This window comes from Stenella coeruleoalba (assembly GCF_951394435.1).
Source record: "Stenella coeruleoalba genome assembly, chromosome: 7".
NCBI lineage: Eukaryota > Metazoa > Chordata > Mammalia > Artiodactyla > Delphinidae > Stenella > Stenella coeruleoalba.
Window position 1 is genome coordinate 118,109,025 of NC_137153.1, and position 18,800 is coordinate 118,127,824.

General features: G+C 48.2%; 1 protein-coding gene across 7 annotated transcripts in view; it reads right to left on the bottom strand.

Moving 5' to 3' along the window:
• The window catches only part of RAPGEF1 (Rap guanine nucleotide exchange factor 1), a 152,964-nt gene that overhangs the window by 72,972 nt on the left and 61,192 nt on the right, over positions 1–18,800 (bottom strand). The gene's annotated exons all lie outside the window — the stretch shown is intronic.

Sequence of the window (18,800 nt, forward strand, 5' to 3'; positions counted from 1 at the left end):
AAACAAATTTAGTGGGCTCCCAGGATACAAGATGATATACAAAATCACATGCAAGATCATATACGAAAATCAGTATTTCTATACATTAGCAAGGAACATATAAAAAACGAATGTCTAAAAAGCTTCCATTCACAATCATCAAAAAGAATAAAATACTTAGGCATAAAATTACACTTAAGTGAAGTACTGATATGCTATATCGTGGATGAATCTTGAAAACATTATGCTAAGTGAAAGAGGCCAGTCACAAAGACCACACAGTGTATGACTCCATATATCTGAAATGTCCAGAACAGGCTAATCTATAGAGATAGAAAGTAGATTAATGGTTGCCTAAGACTGAAGAGAGTGGAGAGGGACGGAGAGGGGCTGCTAGTGATTAAGAGGTTTCTTTTGGTGGGGGATTAAAAGTGTTCTAAAATTAGAATCTGGTGACCATTATACAATCCAGTGAATTACTATAAAAAAAAACTTGAGTTCTACCCTTTAAAGGAGTCTGTTATGTGAATTATATCTCAATGAAGCTGTTAAAAAAAAAACTAACCCAATGAGCAACCTTCCTTCATTTACCACCCGCCATTTACCATAGCACTTTCTAGTGTTTGAAACCATCTTATTAAATTATTTACTTATGTGTTTATCTCCTCACAAGAATGCAAACTCACTGAAGGCTGTACCTGCCTTGTTCAAGCCTGCATCTCCAGTGCTAACATGGTACCTGGCCCATAGAAGATGCTCAGGAAACATTAATTCAACAAATGAACAAATCAACCAACGAAAAAATACCCCACGAGGGCTTCCCTGGTGGTGCAGTCGTTAAGAATCCGCCTGCCAATGCAGGGGACATGGGTTCGAGCCCCGGTCCGGGAAGATCACACATGCTGCGGAGCAACTAAGCCCATGCGCCACAACTACTGAGCCTGCACTCTAGAGCCCTCGAGCCACACTGAAGCCTGTGTGCCACAACTACTGAAGCCCACGCACCTAGAGCCCGCGCTCCACAACAAGAGAAGCCACTGCAATGAGAAGCCTGGGCACCACAACGAAGAGTAGTCCCTGCTTGCTGCAACTAGAGAAAGCCCACGTGCAGCAACAAGGACCCAACGCAGCCCCCAAAAAAAAACCCCAAAAAAAGGACTGCTTCTTTAGGCAATGTCAGAAATTCACAGGAAATACTTGAAATTGATTGAAAATTAGGGAGAACGTGATCCTATGCAATGGAAAAAGAAGTATCTGTATTTTTTTTTTGGCTGCGTTGCGTCTTTGTTGCTGCGCGCAGGCTTTTTCTAGGTGTGGTGAGTGGGGCCTACTCTTCATTGTGGTGCGCGGGCTTCTCATTGCAGTAGCTTCTCTTGTGGAGCGTGGGCTCTAGGTGTGTGGGCTTCAGCGGTTGCAGCACGTGGGCTTCAGGAGTTGCAGTGCGTGGGCTCAGTAGTTGTGGAGTGTGGGCTCAGCAGTTGTGGCTCACGGGCTTAGCTGCTCCGCGATATGTGGATCTTCCCAGACTAGGGCTCAAACCCATGTTCCCTGCATTGGCAGGCAGATTCTTAACTACTGCACCACCAGGGAAGTCCCCTATCTGTATTTTTAAAATAAAAAATACACTCCCTTTCAATCGTCCCAGCAATTAAGTACGAAAATACCAAAAAACAAAAAACCTTCCAAATAAATGACACAGCACCTTGTATTATAGGTATGTCACTGTGTCTACTAGTGTTGCATATGACTTCATAGGGCCAAAGTTCAATTCTTTTGTCAAAGGCCTTCCAGGTGGCAGGCAGGATCAGATAAACGATCTGCCCTTTGCAATTATCTAGGAATCCACTGCACTCTGGACCAAAGAGAAAAAGCCAGGGCCTGACCTTCGTTCATAAGCGGAGTCAAACCAAACACAGCTTCACAGCTGTCTGTCTGCTGGCCAGAACTGCAGAAAGCCCTTCTTAGAGCCCCAGTGTGGACACAAATCCACAGGAAGCTCAGGCACCTCTCTCCTCACCTGGAACGGCTCAACGCAGGGTCGGAGGGGCTCTCGGCACCAGTCCTCAAACGCTGCATCACCCCTGGGATTCCAAGCAGGTAAACTGGGATGGTGTGATTGCTCCAGCTCCCCTCTTCCCCTTCCCCACCCAAGCAGGGTGGGCCCCATGTACAGTTTATACTTCCTTCTTTATAATTCGAAATGATGTGACCAGTCTAATAATTCATGTGGTAGTTAAGAGGGTGAGCTTTGCAGTCAGTCTGTTTGAGTTAACAGACTTCAGCGGCACCTGTCCAAGTCTTAAGTTTCTTTGTCTGGAAAATGGGGCTGATAACATTGTTCTAGAAACGGCTGATGTGATGTAGGTTAAATGAGATGCTGCTTGTGGGCAACGTGGTGAGGTACTCAGCCATGTGCTGGGCACACAGTACCTGCTCAATGCAGGGAGCTAATTAACCTAACTATATGATTTGGATGGGTAGCAAGTCTGACCAAACTTTGAATTCTTACTTCCCAACTGCTTACAGATCTGAATCAGGATACTCTGCAGCACTGAACATCTGACCCACCATCCCGAGGAACTGAGGGCCTTACACATGCCCCTCTCCTCTTCCTTTAGTCCTGACCAGAAGTTCATCTGTGTCCCTCTCTGGTGCCTCCTTCCATATTGCCTTTATTGCTGCCCCCATCCCCTCCTTCGGATGCTGGCCTCAGCATCCCGAAAGTCTCAGCACATCCCTCGCCAGACAGGTTCCCCAAGTCAGATGTTAGGGTGTGACTTCCACCCTGGCAAGCAAGACTGAAAGCGGGGCAAGAAAAGGAGACACAAATGGGGAAGTAAAGGCAGGATGCATGATTTCTTTGGTGGTCAAAAATGTTCAGAGACATGGGCTGGGCGAGCCAACTTCCGCCTCCTCTGGTCTGCTGCCGCGAGTTGCTATATGGGTAGGCAGGGGGCTGAGGGACTGGCCAGATTCACATCTCTGCCATCATGACCAGGGTGGAACTAGGGTAGGCAAACAAGGTATGGGGGCTCCCCAAAACCCCTGATCATGACCCAGGGGTCAAGTAAGGACACCTCCACCTGAGAGCAAACAGAGCCCAGGAAGTATATCACAACATACTCTCTCAACCTCTGCTTTGCCAAGCACAGCCTGAGACTCTGGTCTGTCTTGGCGCACAGCTGGGAATCCACATCAGCATTTAAAGAAAGTGTTATATCCACCAATAAATCTCTCTCCTTGTAGTATTTAACAGCCTCAGAGCAGCCAGCTCTAGCACAAGATGTGATAAATCAAGTGGAGGAAGCAGGTTCTTTGTAACGACAACCAACCTCCTCAAGCCTGGAAATCAAGGACAGCACTAACTAGGGAAGATTTTGACTTGGAGGCTGCTTGTCACCTTTTCCTTGAAACAACAGCTTAGCAACACAGATTTCAACACAGGTTTCAGGAGACTTGCAAGGTCACTCAAACTATGCATTTCAGTGCTGATAAAGCACTATAATGACCAGTGACAGCAGAGTGGAAGGAAGCAAAGGTGGCAGCTATGTTGGGGTAATCTTGCCAACAGTACCCCCACACACACACACTTCCTGCCCCTCTTCTCACATTCCTCATGTGTATCAATCATCTTGGGTAGAGGGCAACGCTAAAGAGATACTCTCACACTACTACAGAGTTTCAGGTGACTTTAATGACCACTCTCTGACTTTTCACTTGGGAAGTTGTAAATGTATGTGTTTAGATATTTTCTAGTACTGAAATTAAAACAAAATTTTGAAAGATTTCATAATACACATGTACAACTTACAGAGAATTCATCAAATCCACCAACCCAGACGATCAAAGCGTGAGCAATGACGAATATCTGCACCATCCAACGTGACAGTCACTGGACTATTGAGCACTTGAAATGTGCCTAGTGTGACTGAGAAACTGAGTTTTTATTGAAATGTAATTAAACAGCCACACGAGACTGGTGGCTGCCGTACTGGACAGCACGGCTCTAGAAGCAGAACATTAGCAATCTCACTGCTGCCACCACATGCTCCGTCATAATCATATCTTTCTTCCCGACGATGCGTAACCGTGGTTTTGATTTTTGTGCTTATCCATCCCTTATTTTTTAGAAAATTTTATTATTTAATTTATTTATTGATTTATGGTTGCGATGGGTCTTCGTTGATGTGCAGGGGCTTTCTCTAGTTACAGTGAGCAGGGGCTACTCTTTGTTGTGGTGCACGGGCTTCTCATTGCAGTGGCTTCTCTTGTTGCGGAGCACGGGCTCTAGGTGCGCAGGCTTCAGTAGTTATGGCTCGTGGGCTCTAGAGCACAGGCTCAGTAGTTGTGGCACACAGGCTCACTAGTTGTGGCGTGCGGGCTCTAGGGCGCAGGCTCAGTAGTTGTGGCACGTGGGCTCACTAGTTGTGGCGTGCGGGCTCTAGAGCGCAGGCTCAGTAGTTGTGGCACGTGGGCTCAGTAGTTGTGGCTCACGGGCTCTAGAGCACAGGCTCAGTAGTTGTGGCACACGGGCTCAGTAGTTGTGGCACACGGGCTCAGTAGTTGTGGTGCACAGGCTCTAGAGCGTGGGCTCAGTCGTTGTGGCACATGGGCTCAGTAGTTGTGGCTCATGGGCTGTAGAGCGCAGGCTCAGTAGTTGTGGTGCATGGGCTTAGCTGCTACGCGGCATGTGGGATCTTCCCGGACCAGGGCTTGAACCCGTGTCCCCACACTGGCAGTCGGATTCTTAACCACTGCACCACCAGGGAAGTCCCTCATCCCTTATATTTTGTCATAGCTTATATCTATAAGTACAGTTTAATGTATAGGTTTGTGAAGTTAACTTAAATGGTATTTCATTGTAAATGCTCCTATGTTCTTGCTTTTTCACTTAGTTGTAGGTCTGACGTTTGGCCAGGTGAAGTGTATATAAGTGCTTTTGTTTTCAGTGCTGTGAAGTTCCACATATAGCAGTTTTACTTACCCCCTCCCTGCCAGTGAATACTGGGTCATTTTCAGCGTTTTTGCTTTTATAAACAACACAGCAATGGACCTTCTCATACTTGCCTTCTGGAGCACATGCAAGAGCTTTCTGTGACTAGAACCGCTGGGCTACAGAGTACACACCACATCTCATTCCATGGATGTTGCCAGATGACTCTCCAAAGGGTCTGTGCCACTCTGCAGTCCCAAGGGCAAGGTTGAGTCCCAGCTGCTCTCCCCACACCTGGGCTTGCCAGACTTGCACACTTTTCGATAGCGCCATAGCTAAACAAAGGAAACAAAAGCCCTCCTTCCCATGGAAATGCTTTAAATTGGTGTATCTTACTGTGTTCTATCAAATCTGCCAGAACAACTTCAAAGCTCATGGACAGAACTTAAGTAAAACCCTCAACCACCACTTAGTACGGCATTTATACCAAGGAGGGTCTGGAACTCCCAATGACCAATCTGCTAGTCATTTCTGCCAGAGGAGGAAAGCTTACATGACCTCACAATCAATTTCTGTAGAGATGGCCGCGACGTTACTAAGAGCAGCACTCTCCTGGGCAACCATCACAGGCTGCAGACAGGCTGTCAGATGAACGTCCTTCTCTACCCAGGGGGAGAGAGAACAGGCTGGAGGAGAGGCACGTAGCCTGCTCACAAAATCATGTCTGAAGCAAAACCAAAAACACACCAAAGCCAAACCAGTTTCTTCCAAGTAGTCTGCCAGGTGTTCAATATTTCATTCTTAAATTTTCAATTTGCCCCTTGGCCAGGCTTAACAACGATCTCTGCTTGGTGCTGACAAATGTACACATCAACTGGCCTTTCAGACGTCATTTGTAGCAGCAGCTGGGATCCCAACTTAGCAGTGCTTTCTGTCAGGGCTTAATTTCGCCTTGGATGGGGGGAGTCTCTACATATCAACCATACAAGGGACCACAAAGTCAGGGTCAGGGTGGACAACACTTTGAGGCAGTTCCTTGGGAGACACGGTGGCTGCTCGTTCTTCGTACCGACGGTGTGCAGGGCGCAGAGCTGGGCACTGCAAGGATGCCCGCTCATCCGCGCACGAGTTCTGGTTGCACACTTCCGCTTCCTTCATCCACACCATTTCCCAAATGTGTTAAAAGGACAACTAGAGTGGAGAAGTGACACGAGGACATTAGGAAGAACTATTTTAAACATAAGGACTTCAGATTTTTAAAGGTGTGTTTGCTTATCTAGAATCGTACAGACTGTAATGTGAAGACAAAGACAGAGCGAGAGTGAGCGGGTCGCGGGCACAGCAGGCGGCCCGCGGGCTCTGGAAGCAGGCAGTTGGTGTTCTCACTTCCGCGTGGCCTCTCTGAGCTGAAGGTGCCTCGCCTGTGGAGCAAGCATAACCACAGGACCGACCTGCCCGGGTGGTTGTTGCGAGGGTTAAGTGTGAACCTGCATGTGAAGCATGTAGCAAAGGACCCGATATAGAGCAAATGCTCAGTACACGGCACCCGTTGCCGTTACGGGATAACACCGCCAAGCCTCTGCCAACACTCAGTATGGCAAAGGCTAAAAATAATCCCAGCCTAGCAGAGCGCAAAGTAACCTGATGCTTCATTTTTTCCAACAACTTCCATATTAAAAGATCCTCTTTCTTACCTAATATAGAACTATTCGTGTTAGGGAAAACAGGGAAAATAATTTCTCTAGTTCTGCAACACCAAAGGCTCTTTTGACATGAAAATCTGTTCATGTTACCCATTGGTTCAGGAAGTCGACTGATAGCTATGATGCTGCTGTGGGTGCTGATGGAAATATTAAGCATATCCTTTTTTCTTTTTTCAGTAACAAAAGTAAAACAACCTCATTATAAAAATCCAAGCACTGTAAAAATATATAATCTAGAAAGTGAAAATCCCTCATAACTCCACGTATGGCAGAGCTGAAATATCTCCCTGACTTGGTTTTTCCAACTGAGCGATATGCTGTGGGCATTTTCCCATGTGAGCACAGTTAACGGGTGAATAATGTTCTGCTGAAAGGCCAACCACACACAGGCCACCAGTCTCCTGACTGATGGTTCCGGTTCCTAGCCCTTGCCCTTCGAACAACAGCACATGGAAGAACCCCCTCAGGCTTAGCCCTCTGAGCACCTGTCTGAGATAGGCTCCTAGAAATGGAACTGTTAGGCCAAAGGGCATAAGCACTGAAAACCTGCTAAGAGACCACGCAGCTGCCTCGAGCTGGAGGCAGGCCAGCAGGGACTGTGCCAAAGAGTGAGACTCGGGGCGCAAGCAGAAGAGGTGGGGTGCAGGAAAGAGACCAGGCCTGGGGGCCCCTGCCACCTACAGAAGAACCCAGGCTTCACCGTGGATCTGGGCTCAACTCCGACAGAGCTACCAGTTTTGCTTTACTTGCATAACAGGTAAGGATTAAAAGCAGATTCAGAATTGAACAGACACTTCACAAAAGATGAAATCCAAATGGCCAATAAACACACGACAAGGTGCTCAGTTCTATTTGTCATCAGGAAACAATAAATTAAAACCATGAAGCAATACTACGACACACATACACCAGAATGGATAAAAAGAGAGGAAATACTAAGCACTGGTGAGGATGAAGAGGTACGGGCACCCTCCCTCCATTGCTGCGGAGGGCAAGGCAGGACGAGAGCAGAGCACACGCTTCCTGGAGGCCCAGGATTAAATCTTACTCATTTTGGAATCCGGCACGTAGCCCCGAAACCGGCACACAGTGAAAATAAATAAATGATTGTTAGTAAACACAAAGACAAAAGAATCAATGAATGAATTCTGCAACAACTAACAACTACTACATTCAACCAATACCAGAGAGTAATATCTGATTAGTGATGTAGACAGGACGGTTTATACTGATTTTTAATACAATTCTCTAAGGAATGCCAACACGTGAGTCAGAGACAACTCAATCAAGAACTTTCTCTGCTGTGGTGGTTCAGTTTGGGTCATCTGGGTTAAGAGAATGTTGTTCAAGCCACTTCCAGGGAGAAGACAAGAGAGAAACCATAACTTTCCGTCTCCCCATCTAGGTCTTCAGAGGACAATGGACTCCCTGGGCCAGTACTATCTAACAGAAATACAACAAGAGCCACATATGATTTTAAACTAACCTAAATTATCCATAATATTATAATTTCAATATATGCAATTAAATAAAAACCATCAACAAGACATTTTACTCTTCTTTTTCTTTCATGCTAAGTCTTCAGAATCCAGTCTCCAGCTGGACCAGACACATTTCCAGCACTGCTGCAGCTCAAGGCCCTGGGAGTGGCTGGCCCTCCCCACCCCTGTGAGGAAGGCTGGTCCACTGGTCTCTTGAAAGAAAGCACCTTGGGCTGGTTGGATTCCAGTGCTTCTGGACTGTGCCGCTGAGGTCTTTAAGGGTGCTTTGCCTCTCCCGGAAAGGCAGACAGTGTGCAGCTGCAGAAGGGCCCACCACAGGGGGACCCCTCACCCCCAGGCTGGGCTCCAGGGCAGCACGTGAGTTCCAGGCTCTGAGGCCCTCCACTAACCACTGCCTACGTGGAGGTACTGCAGGATCTCATTCTACCCACCACGTGGTACAGGGACAGAGACTGAGGAAACCTGCTGTGCAAGGCAGGAGGTGTAGGGCAAAGGAGGTAGACTTTGTTTGACCAGAAGGAATTTCTGACAATCATCGCTTCCCAACAATGCAAACCGATTTTCTTCGGCAGCAGGGACCAAGGACATTCATGCTGGCAGTGACATCATGTCCTCTGCTATGATTTGGGGGCAAAAGGAGTGACACTGACCTCCACACATGGCCAAGGACAGCCCTGTGAACTCATTCCCACCCCACCTGCAGCTCTAAGTGAAACACTCTCAATGTGTGTCACTCTGAGTAAGTTGCCCACTGGGGCCTCACTTTTCTCATTTATAAAATGGGAATAATGATCCTTACCTCACCTCATGGTGCTGTTATAAGGATGTAATAAAGTACGCCATGTAAAGTCACTTAGCATAGTACTGGCACTTCGCAAACATTAAATAAATGTTATCTGCTGTTACCCAAATGTTCTGAGGTAACTGTCACCATTCTGAATGGGCAATTATTATTTTTTAACACTGTAGAATTTTTAAATAGAGGAGATAATTCATTGAGCCGGTGCTCTTATGATTTGAGCATTTTTCTACATGTGTGTTTTACTTTAATTTAAAAAAAGTTGTAGTAAAAAAAAAAGAAAGGTAGAGCAGAGACGAGAGGAGCTGGACTCTTGGTGATGTTGTCTGGGCTGTTAGATACAGTTTTACTTGTCTGAGGCTCAACTGCCTCTCAACTTCCAGCAACTTGGAAAAAAAGAAAAGAAAAAAGTAGAAAAAGAGGAGAATCCAGTAACTAAAGTACCCTGTAGGATTTAAATAGAAGCCCAGCCTCCGCCAGGTAAACTTCTGATGTGAACAAAGCCTGGAGATGACCTCCTGGGGAGCCCCCCACCCCCTACCTGTCAGAGAGGGCACTGAACAAAGAGTTTTCCCAACACTTACTCCTATGATAAAAAATTCGTCAAATAACGAACAGATATCCCATGAGACGAAAGGGGACCCTCTGGGATTGAGAGCTGCTTCCCTCCTGGAGCCCAATCAAGTGGCTAAATCAGCAGCTTGTGTGTGTAAACACCCTATTGGAAGCCAGGCCCTGCCCAGGGCCATGCTCACATCAACACTGGATGGGAAGGATTCTTACCACCCTTTGGCAAATGAGGAAACCAAGTCACAGGGGCCTAATCCCCCACCTCCCACCCCCAGAACACGCACACACTCATCACAGACAAGGCAACTGTAGCCCTAACACGTGCTGTGAACCACTCAAGGTCAGCCTGTCCCCAGGGTGGCCTACTCCCAAGGAAGGATTTTTTTTCTATGACTGTTTGGAATTGACCCAGAGATTCTTAAGGGCACAGGCTTCACAGACTTCCAGAGATGTAAATTAGTCATTTCTCCAGAGTGTTATTTCTAGAGACGAGAGAGGAGAGAGAGAGGGAGAGAGATCAGTTTATTCCGAGTAAACATACCAACACGCTGGGCAGAAAGCAGGCAGGGCCGAAGCACATCACATCATCAGGAGCCCAGCTACGACAGGAAGCAGGTCCACCCTAACCTTTGTCCTTTAGGTGGAGCTGTCTGGAGCAGCCTCTGTCCCTCAGAGGAACTTGGATGTTAGGACCGGTGCCAGTTCAGAATTCAAACAACGTTCCTCAAGGGCAGCTGAGCCTACTGTGTAGCACGGTGTCACCCGCCCAGCAGCCCGAGGTGGGGGCAGAAAGTCGTGTCTGTGAGGCGCCAGGCCCAGCACGGGGCACCGCAGCACCACGGCTGCAGCAGACGGTGGCTCCATCCACTTCAGCTGCTCTAGGCCCAGCTAAGGGACCCCCGAGAACTCATGATTTGTCAGGCCACCCTCTGGGCTTCCAGAGGAAAAACAACATGTGCATTTGTCAGTGAGCACATGTTCACTTGTTTATTTCCCAGGCAACGGGAGAAGGAGCTGGGAGTCACAACCCCAGCAGTTTGGGACACTGCTGGGATTTCTCGCTGGGCAAAGTTCGAAGAAAGAGAAGGGACAAGGGTCACCTGTAAACTCCCCTCCCTTCCCTATCACCTCAGAGAAACAGGGTGCATCAGATAATGCAAGGCAGGCACAAACGGCGCCCTCATTCATTTACTCACTCATTCGTTCCATACATATTGATATGCCAAGCATTTGCAAAGTGCTGGTGTCAGAAAAAGGAGCAGGACACAGCTCCTCCCTCCAAGGAGCCCCTAATCTTGTGGAGGAGACCCAGGAAAATCCTCAGTCCTGATGCAGCAAGGCCTCCTGGGATGCAGCCGTGCAGAGTAAAGGCAGGACCCTTCCAGCTGCTCACAGCCCGCTCAGGAGGAGGACGGCTCCTGGTGCCGGTGGAAGCGCCCTAGAACCCACGGGCTTCGAGTGAAAACCCAGCCTGCTCCCCAGGGCACGAAAAAGGGCTGAAACTAAAGGCTTTGGACGTTTCACATGGGGACCAATGAAAAACATCAGAGTCGGCAAACAGGAACTGGTTTGGAAAAGGCTGCAAGAAACTCTGAAGGACACAGAGGAATCTGAAAATGACCACTTCTCCAAAGACGCACTTCTGGCTTCCCAGGCATGGGGGTGGGGGTGGGAGGGGGAGGGGGCAGGTATGCAGGAGAGGCAGCCTTTGCTCTCACCCAAGCAGAGGCAGCGCATTTTCTCCGGAGCAAAACGAGCGAAGGCTACTCGGCTGCTCCTTGACAGACCCTGCCCCTCTGCTCCTGTGCCTCAAATACATCTGCGGCCAGGGCTCTGTGCTCACAAGAACGTCTTATCATGTCGGTTCATACACGCATGGGGTAAAAAACAAACCCCACTCCGCTCTATACATTCAGAATCAAGCACTGATCAATCCCAGTCTCTCCGGGGTAAGGACCAAGGTGGTCCTGGTTGCCCTGCTTCAGAGGCCCCACTCCCCACCAGATGCCAAGTGAGCGGTGGGCTCTCAGCTTCCATGAAGTGTGGGAACTTGAAAGGATCTGAGTCTACTGACAGCGGAAGCCGAGGCCCTGGGAACTGATTTCCCGCCAGCCTAGGACCCAGGCCTCCTGAACAAAGCCGGTCCAGGGCTCCCTCCTCAGTAATGGCTGAGAAGTATTAACCAGCTTCCAGTCATTTCTCTTCCTCATGGGACAACTTCAGCATAGTAAGTAAAAATGCAAAGAAGACAGAACGTGAGACAGCCGCTCCAGTGCTGGGGACACCCACCTACTCTCTGCTCATGAATTACTTCAGCCACAGATGGTCTAACCGCCCACCAGAGGCTCTGAGCGGCCTCGAAAATCTGACGTCAGGCTGGTTTAGTTAAAGCCAGAATTTCATTAGCTTCCAGCCTGAAATCCAATCCAATTTGTTTCCAGTCAGATGTATGGGCCCCCGTGTACAAGGTACTGCAGACACCACGTGAAGCCGGCAACAGCAACACAGCAATAGCTGGGTCCATTGCTTGCAGGGAGTGCCCAGCACCACCCAGGCACTCTATGGGTCTGTCTCAGCTAATCCTCACCGTGACTCTCCAGGGCAGGAAAACTGAGGCTGAGGAACAAGGGACAGACTGGATCTGAACCCGGTGCAGCTTCACACACCAGGCACGCAGTCTCCAAACTTAGTAGAGAGAGAAGGGAGTTAAGTACCCTAAAGATGGCTCAAATGAAGCAGAGTACAGGTTCAGAGGAAGGAGGGCTCGTGTGCCCCACTTGTAACAATCCAGTGCCCATGGGTGCAGGGCCCTGTGCTCGCCTGCGAGCACCACTGCCCTGCCCCCACCCCGGCCGACTCAGATGCACATCTCGGCGTGGGCTCCTCTTCCTCTTTTTTAAGCCGGAGCCCAGCAAATACGCCGTGTATTAGATGTGTTCACAACTCTGATCACCAGGGAAGCAAGTCACCACAAGAGCAGAAGAAAAGACTTTCAGGCCAGTACTGCTTGTAAAGGTGAATCACACCCTTCTGGAAAAGTCCAAGACCAAGATGGCTCACGCACAGCATCACATCAAAGATGTGGCCACCTCCTGGCCGTGCCAGCACCTGGGCTAAAAATACCCTCAGTGATGAAATCTCAGGCACAGTCCCTTAGCCTAAGGGAGAGAGGCCGAAGTTACACACTGAGTCTTTCAATTTGGGAGGTGGGATTACGGATGGAACCGAGACACTATTTTTAAACAACAGGTTGCTGAAGAATACATATTTTAGTGACTGCTGGAGTTGCCAACATTTGGCTAGAAAGCATTGGAAAGGGGATTTTCTGAAGTCAAAGAGGCCTCTCAGTTCTCAAGGAATTTATACCTTTACAGTCTGTGATAAATAACAAATGGCCTCACAATATGTATTTCTAAAAGACAGTTCCTCAGTGGTGGCCAGCCCCTTTCCTGGATCTTGGACTCAGCCAAACAACATTCCTCTAACTCTCTCTTGTTCAGAACTCTCCAAAAACCTACCCCACCCCAGTGAGTGCCTTTCGTAAAAATCCAATTGCCTCATTCTAGAATCCTCAGAGCAGGAAACTGTGTGCATTTTTTGAGAAGACATCTCATTTTCCCTTGTTCTCCCTCAGCAGCCGTATCCTTAAAGTGTCCTAGAATTGAAGTTCTTTTTAAAGGACCAAATCTTTGCACAGGAGGCGGCTTCCTGCCGATTGTCTAAAGGCCTCCATCTCAGCAAGCCAAGGAGGAAGAACACGCACAGGCCACATGGCGAGGGGAAGGCAGAGGCATGTCTTCTCAAAGTCGGCTGTCTGCGTTCAGAATTCACTTTTCCAGTGGAACATTATTAAAAACCGAGCTCAGGCCCTGGCCATGGAGCACAACGTGGCTCCTTCCACCAGCCAGATGCTAAGCATTTAGAACCATAGAGGGTCCGTGGTTGAACAGGAATGTAGGCCCTGCCCTCAAGTGGTTTATCAGCTAACACGGAAGTAAAGCTGTACACCCAGGGCTCCAAAACACAGCAGAGCGAGACAGCTGCTGAAGAATTAAAGGGTTTACTTCCTGACATAGCCACAAAACATTCATGAAGGAAGCCCTGGAGTTTTAAGTCAAGCAGACACTGCAGAATCCAGCTGTGAAAAATGCAAAGGGATGAGGGTTGACTTGGGTGAAAAGGCATCCTTGAGAGACGAAGCTGAGTGGGCCTTGGCTACACAGGGGGGCAGATGTGTGGTCTGCTCTTCCTGCTAATGTTTACTGCAAGTCACAACCCACTAGTAGGTCCCCAAATCAATTTCCTGGATCAAAACATGAAACAGAATACAAAATATCAGAGGGCACTGCAGATAGTAAGGCTAAATATTTCATGGAACTTATTTCACTTACGACCAACTTGACACGCTAAAGACCCTTCTCCCTGGGGAGCACGGGGTAGAGAAACCCTCTCACTAGGACAAAGAGGAGCCACAGGTCAGGGGTCCTGTAGGGCAATCAAGACTGCAAATCTAGTCTGTACCCGAAGTCACCAGGACACTGGTTGAGCTTCCTGACCTGGGTCTGGAACTAAGAATCATGCACAGGTGTAGCGCCAATAGGTGGGTCATTTCTAAGGTGGAGGCTTACCAGTAGCTTTCAAACCTTTTCTGACCACAGTAAGAAATGTATTTTATTTTGCAATCAAGTACACGAAGTATATCAAAAATCTACAGGTTTTAAATTCTCTTTCACTTTTTAATCCACTGAGTCGATTCTACAACCAGTGTTTTAATCCCTCCCCGGATGGTGAGTAAGGAGCAGTGGGAGGAACCGTGCGGCCAGCGGCGGTGGCATCACCGTGACCTGCAGCTGCTCAGAGTGCTGGCTCTCCACCCAACCTGGACCTATCGAATGGAGGTCTATGCGGAAGGGACCCCGGAACTGGGGCTTTAACTAGTCCTCCAGGTAACTCTGCAGCACACTCACGTTTGAGAAGCACTGTTTTGGAAGACAAAGATCTGGGGGAAAGCAGTCAAACTGATAAGAAACTCCAAATCTTGGGCCAAAGAGGGGGAGGGGCTGACTGCAAGCCCAGCAGAGCCAAGTGCACACATGAAGTGATAGGCAGGCAGATCCTCTGACTCTGACAGAAGGGGAGGGTCTCATCTCAGATCAGAACATTCCTCAGGATAAGCCCCTCCTGATGGGGAGATGGATTTGTAAATGCTGTACCTAGAACAGACCTGCATTAGCACAGCCAGGGGGCCTGGGGGAAAGGGGTGACCACCAGTCTCAGCTGACAAATTCCAACCAGCCACCCCAAGCAAGACTCTTTAGCTACAAGGCTCAGAGCACAAGTAAGACGATAAACAAAACAGGACCTACCGTGTGCAGAGCTCTCGGGACACGTGTTTCACGCGGAACTGGTGACCGAAGTGATCAACCACTGCTCTTCCTTCTGCTTAGTGCCATGCTCACTGATACCTGGCATCTGCTTTGTGCTAGAAAAATCTGTGATTTCTGCCCTCAAGTAACTGCTCTAAGACAGTGATTCTCAAGAGGGTAGAGAGGTGGGTAATGACAAGGTTTTGGTCTAAAAAAGCATAAACAAGACACCTATACAACACATTCGCATTTGCAGTCAGAAGAAAGCAAACCTGGACGAAATAGACAGAAGCTGGAAGTGGAAGGGCTGAGGTGTCCGAACGACCACAGTTAGGGCTGGGGGGGTGAGAGGCCACCACACTGACCCCAACCATGAATGAACTGTTTCCTCCATGGAAAATGAAGTATCTTTAAAGTCCTTTAAGTATCTTTAAAATTCAAGCACATTCTAAGATGAAAACCACATTTCACATTCGAGATAGGAAATCTTATATTTCCTAAAGAGGAAAACAAAATCAACCGGGAAGGAAAGGAATTTGCCCAGGACCCAGACTCCCCAAGCACAGGTCCCCCGAGATGTGACAGCTAGCAGTATGTTCCTGTCACCCAGTCTGTGTGGGGTCTACAAAGACCCCTTCCTTGGAGGAGAGGGTATGGCAGAAGAAAGTCTGGTGGTATTCAACCAAAGTTTCCAAGAGCCACTAAGCGGCCATAGAGAAAAACATGTCACTTCATTTCTTCCAGGAAGCGTGGGCCCATCATGTACTCATCATGACTTAAATCTGCTAAAAGATAGTTTTTGTTCTGCGACTGGTGTCCGCCAGCCACTGGAGTCCTCAGAACTAAGGGTACCTTAATAATAAAATACGCAGCTTCCAAAAAGCTCATGGATGTTTGAAAAATGCATGAAAATCAGTGGATTGAATCTGTAAATGGGTCTACGTTCTGCAGAAAGCTTGGCACATTTTTTTAAGGCCACCTTTTCAAACATTTTTGGTTCGAACTTTCTTTACAAACGGAAACATCACCACAGAGCAGGGATCAAAATAGATTTAGTTTCTTTGTAATAATATTTCTGTATTCTTTGTGGTAGAGGTTGAGAGTAGTGTTTTTATTTTCAATTCTATTTATTTATTTATTTGTTTGTTTGTTTTTTGGCTGCACTGCGTCTTTATTGCTGTGCACAGGCTTTCTCCAGTTGCACCGAGCAGGGGCTACTCTTTGTTGCAGTGTGCAGGTTTATTATTGCAGTGTCTTCTCTTGTTGCAGTACACAGGCTCTAGGCGTGTGGGCTCAGTAGTTGTGGCTCTCGGGCTCTAGAGCGCAGGCTCAGTAGCTGTGGCAGACAGGCTTAGCTGCTCCACGGCACGTGGGATCTTCCCAGTCTAGGGTTCAAATCCATGTCCCCTGCATTGGCACGCAGATTTTTAACCACTGCGCCACCAGGGAAGCCCCAAAGCTCAGGTTCTTGATGTCTCATTGCAAAAAGAATCCAGTGAGAGACAAAGTGATAGGTAAGAAGTGGATTTATTTAGAGAGAAACACACCCTACAGAGTGTGGGCCATCTCAGAAGGCAAGAGAGGTGAGAGTAGTGTTTTTAGATTTTTCACCAAAACAAAAATATTAGCACACAACTGTGTGTCCTGAAGCTTGGTTAAAGTCCATCTGTACGGGGTTCCCCCACTTTATCTTCAACATTCATTTCTGAGGCGATGAACCAAAACCAACCACGGAGAAGCCAGTTCTGAAACAGGCAGCCTCTTCTATCCAGTCTCATGGAGCACTGTTTGGCTTTAAAATTCTGATCTCCTACTTAAAGAAGTCAACCTCATAAAACTCAGCTCACACCTCTGTGCTATACAACTGGCCCTGGGCCAATTCCCCAAAGCATGAGAGGTCCCACTCTGGGCCTCTCCCCAGGCACGAAGAAATCTAGAGCTCCACACTTGGTTCAGGAAACAACTTCTCTCCTGCGTGATTTCCCTCTTCCAGGGCTATAGCTACGCGTGGCCCGTGGCACTTACGTAACTCTGCTGGCTTGGGCGTGGCAGGAGCTTGGAGAGGTGTAAACTGACGGCATCTGTCTGGTGCATGTAAATGTCCCCTGACGTTGCCCCACCTGTTCCATAAGGCCCCAAGCTGAAGAGAGTGCCCTGTAAGCAAAGTCCAACCCAAGCTGGCTGCCTGCCAAGGAAGATCCTCTGTCACATTCCCCTCACTCCTCCTCAGAGGAGAAGGAACCCTGTGGAGACGGATGACTGCGTGAGGTTAACAGAGCACTTTTCAAACCCCTAAGTACTCAGTGCCCAGGATGCAGCAGTGAGTCAGACAGACATGGCACCAATACTTAAAAGGAACAGGGAAGGAAGACCTGAAATACACCATTGCAAGGATGACAACTGCTACAAAAGGGGGGCCAAAGCCCACTAACCAAATCAGGGGAGGGTGGTGAGTGCCTGAACCTTGGCCTGGGTTTCCCCAGAGGCAGGCTGACACAGGGTTCAGGTTCAAGTCGCTTATGTGGGAGGTGCTGGCAGGGGAGCGGGGCAGGAGACAGGGAAGGAAAGGCATCACTAAAAGGCGCGCTTTAAAGCCCTCTTTCACGGTGGGCAACCACACGCAGCCCTGCAAGGAAGCCGGTTTAAACCGAAGCCTGAAAGATTCACAGCGGTTGGCCAGATTTTCATTTTCTTTCTGGTGGGGCTAGAGGAGTGGATTGCGGAAAAGTGTTCCTGGCAGAGGGAAGGGCAGGTTTAGAAGGCCAGGGTCAAGGTGAATCAGGAGACCTGACAGAAGGTCAGTATGGCGGCCGATGCTGGGGAGATGGGCCCTGATGGACTAGGGAGCCTGAAGCCCCTGAGGGTGCTGGGAGGTGCGTTTTACAGCGGGTGACGTAGCACAGGGTCCAGCATGTGCTTTCTTCACTTGCTACAGAAATCTAAATATGGTCCCCAACAGGGTGAGAAGCCAGCCACTCTGAAGCCATCTTCCTTTCAACAAGGAGATTCATTACCAATGTACTGGTGGTCTTGCTGTTTAGACAAAGTGAATTCCCCCAACCCTGTCTTAACGCAAATTGCCATAAGGCAAAATCCAAGTGTGCAGGCACACCTGTCTTGTCCTTAGGCCAGCAGAGACCACAGGAAGAGTAAACAGGAATTTAAGGCAAATGTTAGCCATGTATTGCCTATAACGCAACCTGTTCCACAACACATTCTCCTTAAAACAGCACTTACCATGCCAGAAATTAATGTAAAATTAATTTGAGCACTTACCATGCCAGAAATTAATGTAAAATCCATTTTATAGATGAAGAAACTAAGGCTCAGAGAAAATAAGTAGGCTCAAAGTCACTCAGCAATTGGGGAAATGGCCTGAACTCAGACTCTGCTCATCTTGCTGCAAGCTGACTCAATCATGCATGAAAGTGTCTTCTTTAAGCATTATCAGTGACTGTGTCTTTTCAAGTGGGAAGGTGCTGGGAAGGTGGCACCAGGGTGATGGAAAACGAAAAAGTGTGCACAGGAAACGCCTACAGTAACCTTCTTCTGCCTACACTGAACAGCTTTTGCTCCAAGCCTGGCTGCCCATCAGGGATCCTCACCATCCCAGCCAGAGCAAAGAGAGAAGGGCTGTGAGTCAAAGAGCCATGGAACTCCCAGGTCCATCAGGAGTGCTCCTCCAGAAAAGGGAACCCTCCTACACTGTCGGTGGGAATGTAAGTTGGTGCAGCCACTATGGAGAACAGTCTGGAGGTTCCTCAAGAAACTAAAAATAGAGTTGCCATATGATGCAACAATCCCATTCCTGGGCATGTATCTGGAAAAAACTATTATTTTGAAAAGATACGTGCACCCCGATGTTCACAGCAGCACCATTCACAACAGCCAAGACGTGAAAACAACCTAAATGCCCATCAACAGAGGAATGGATAAAGAAAGTGTGGT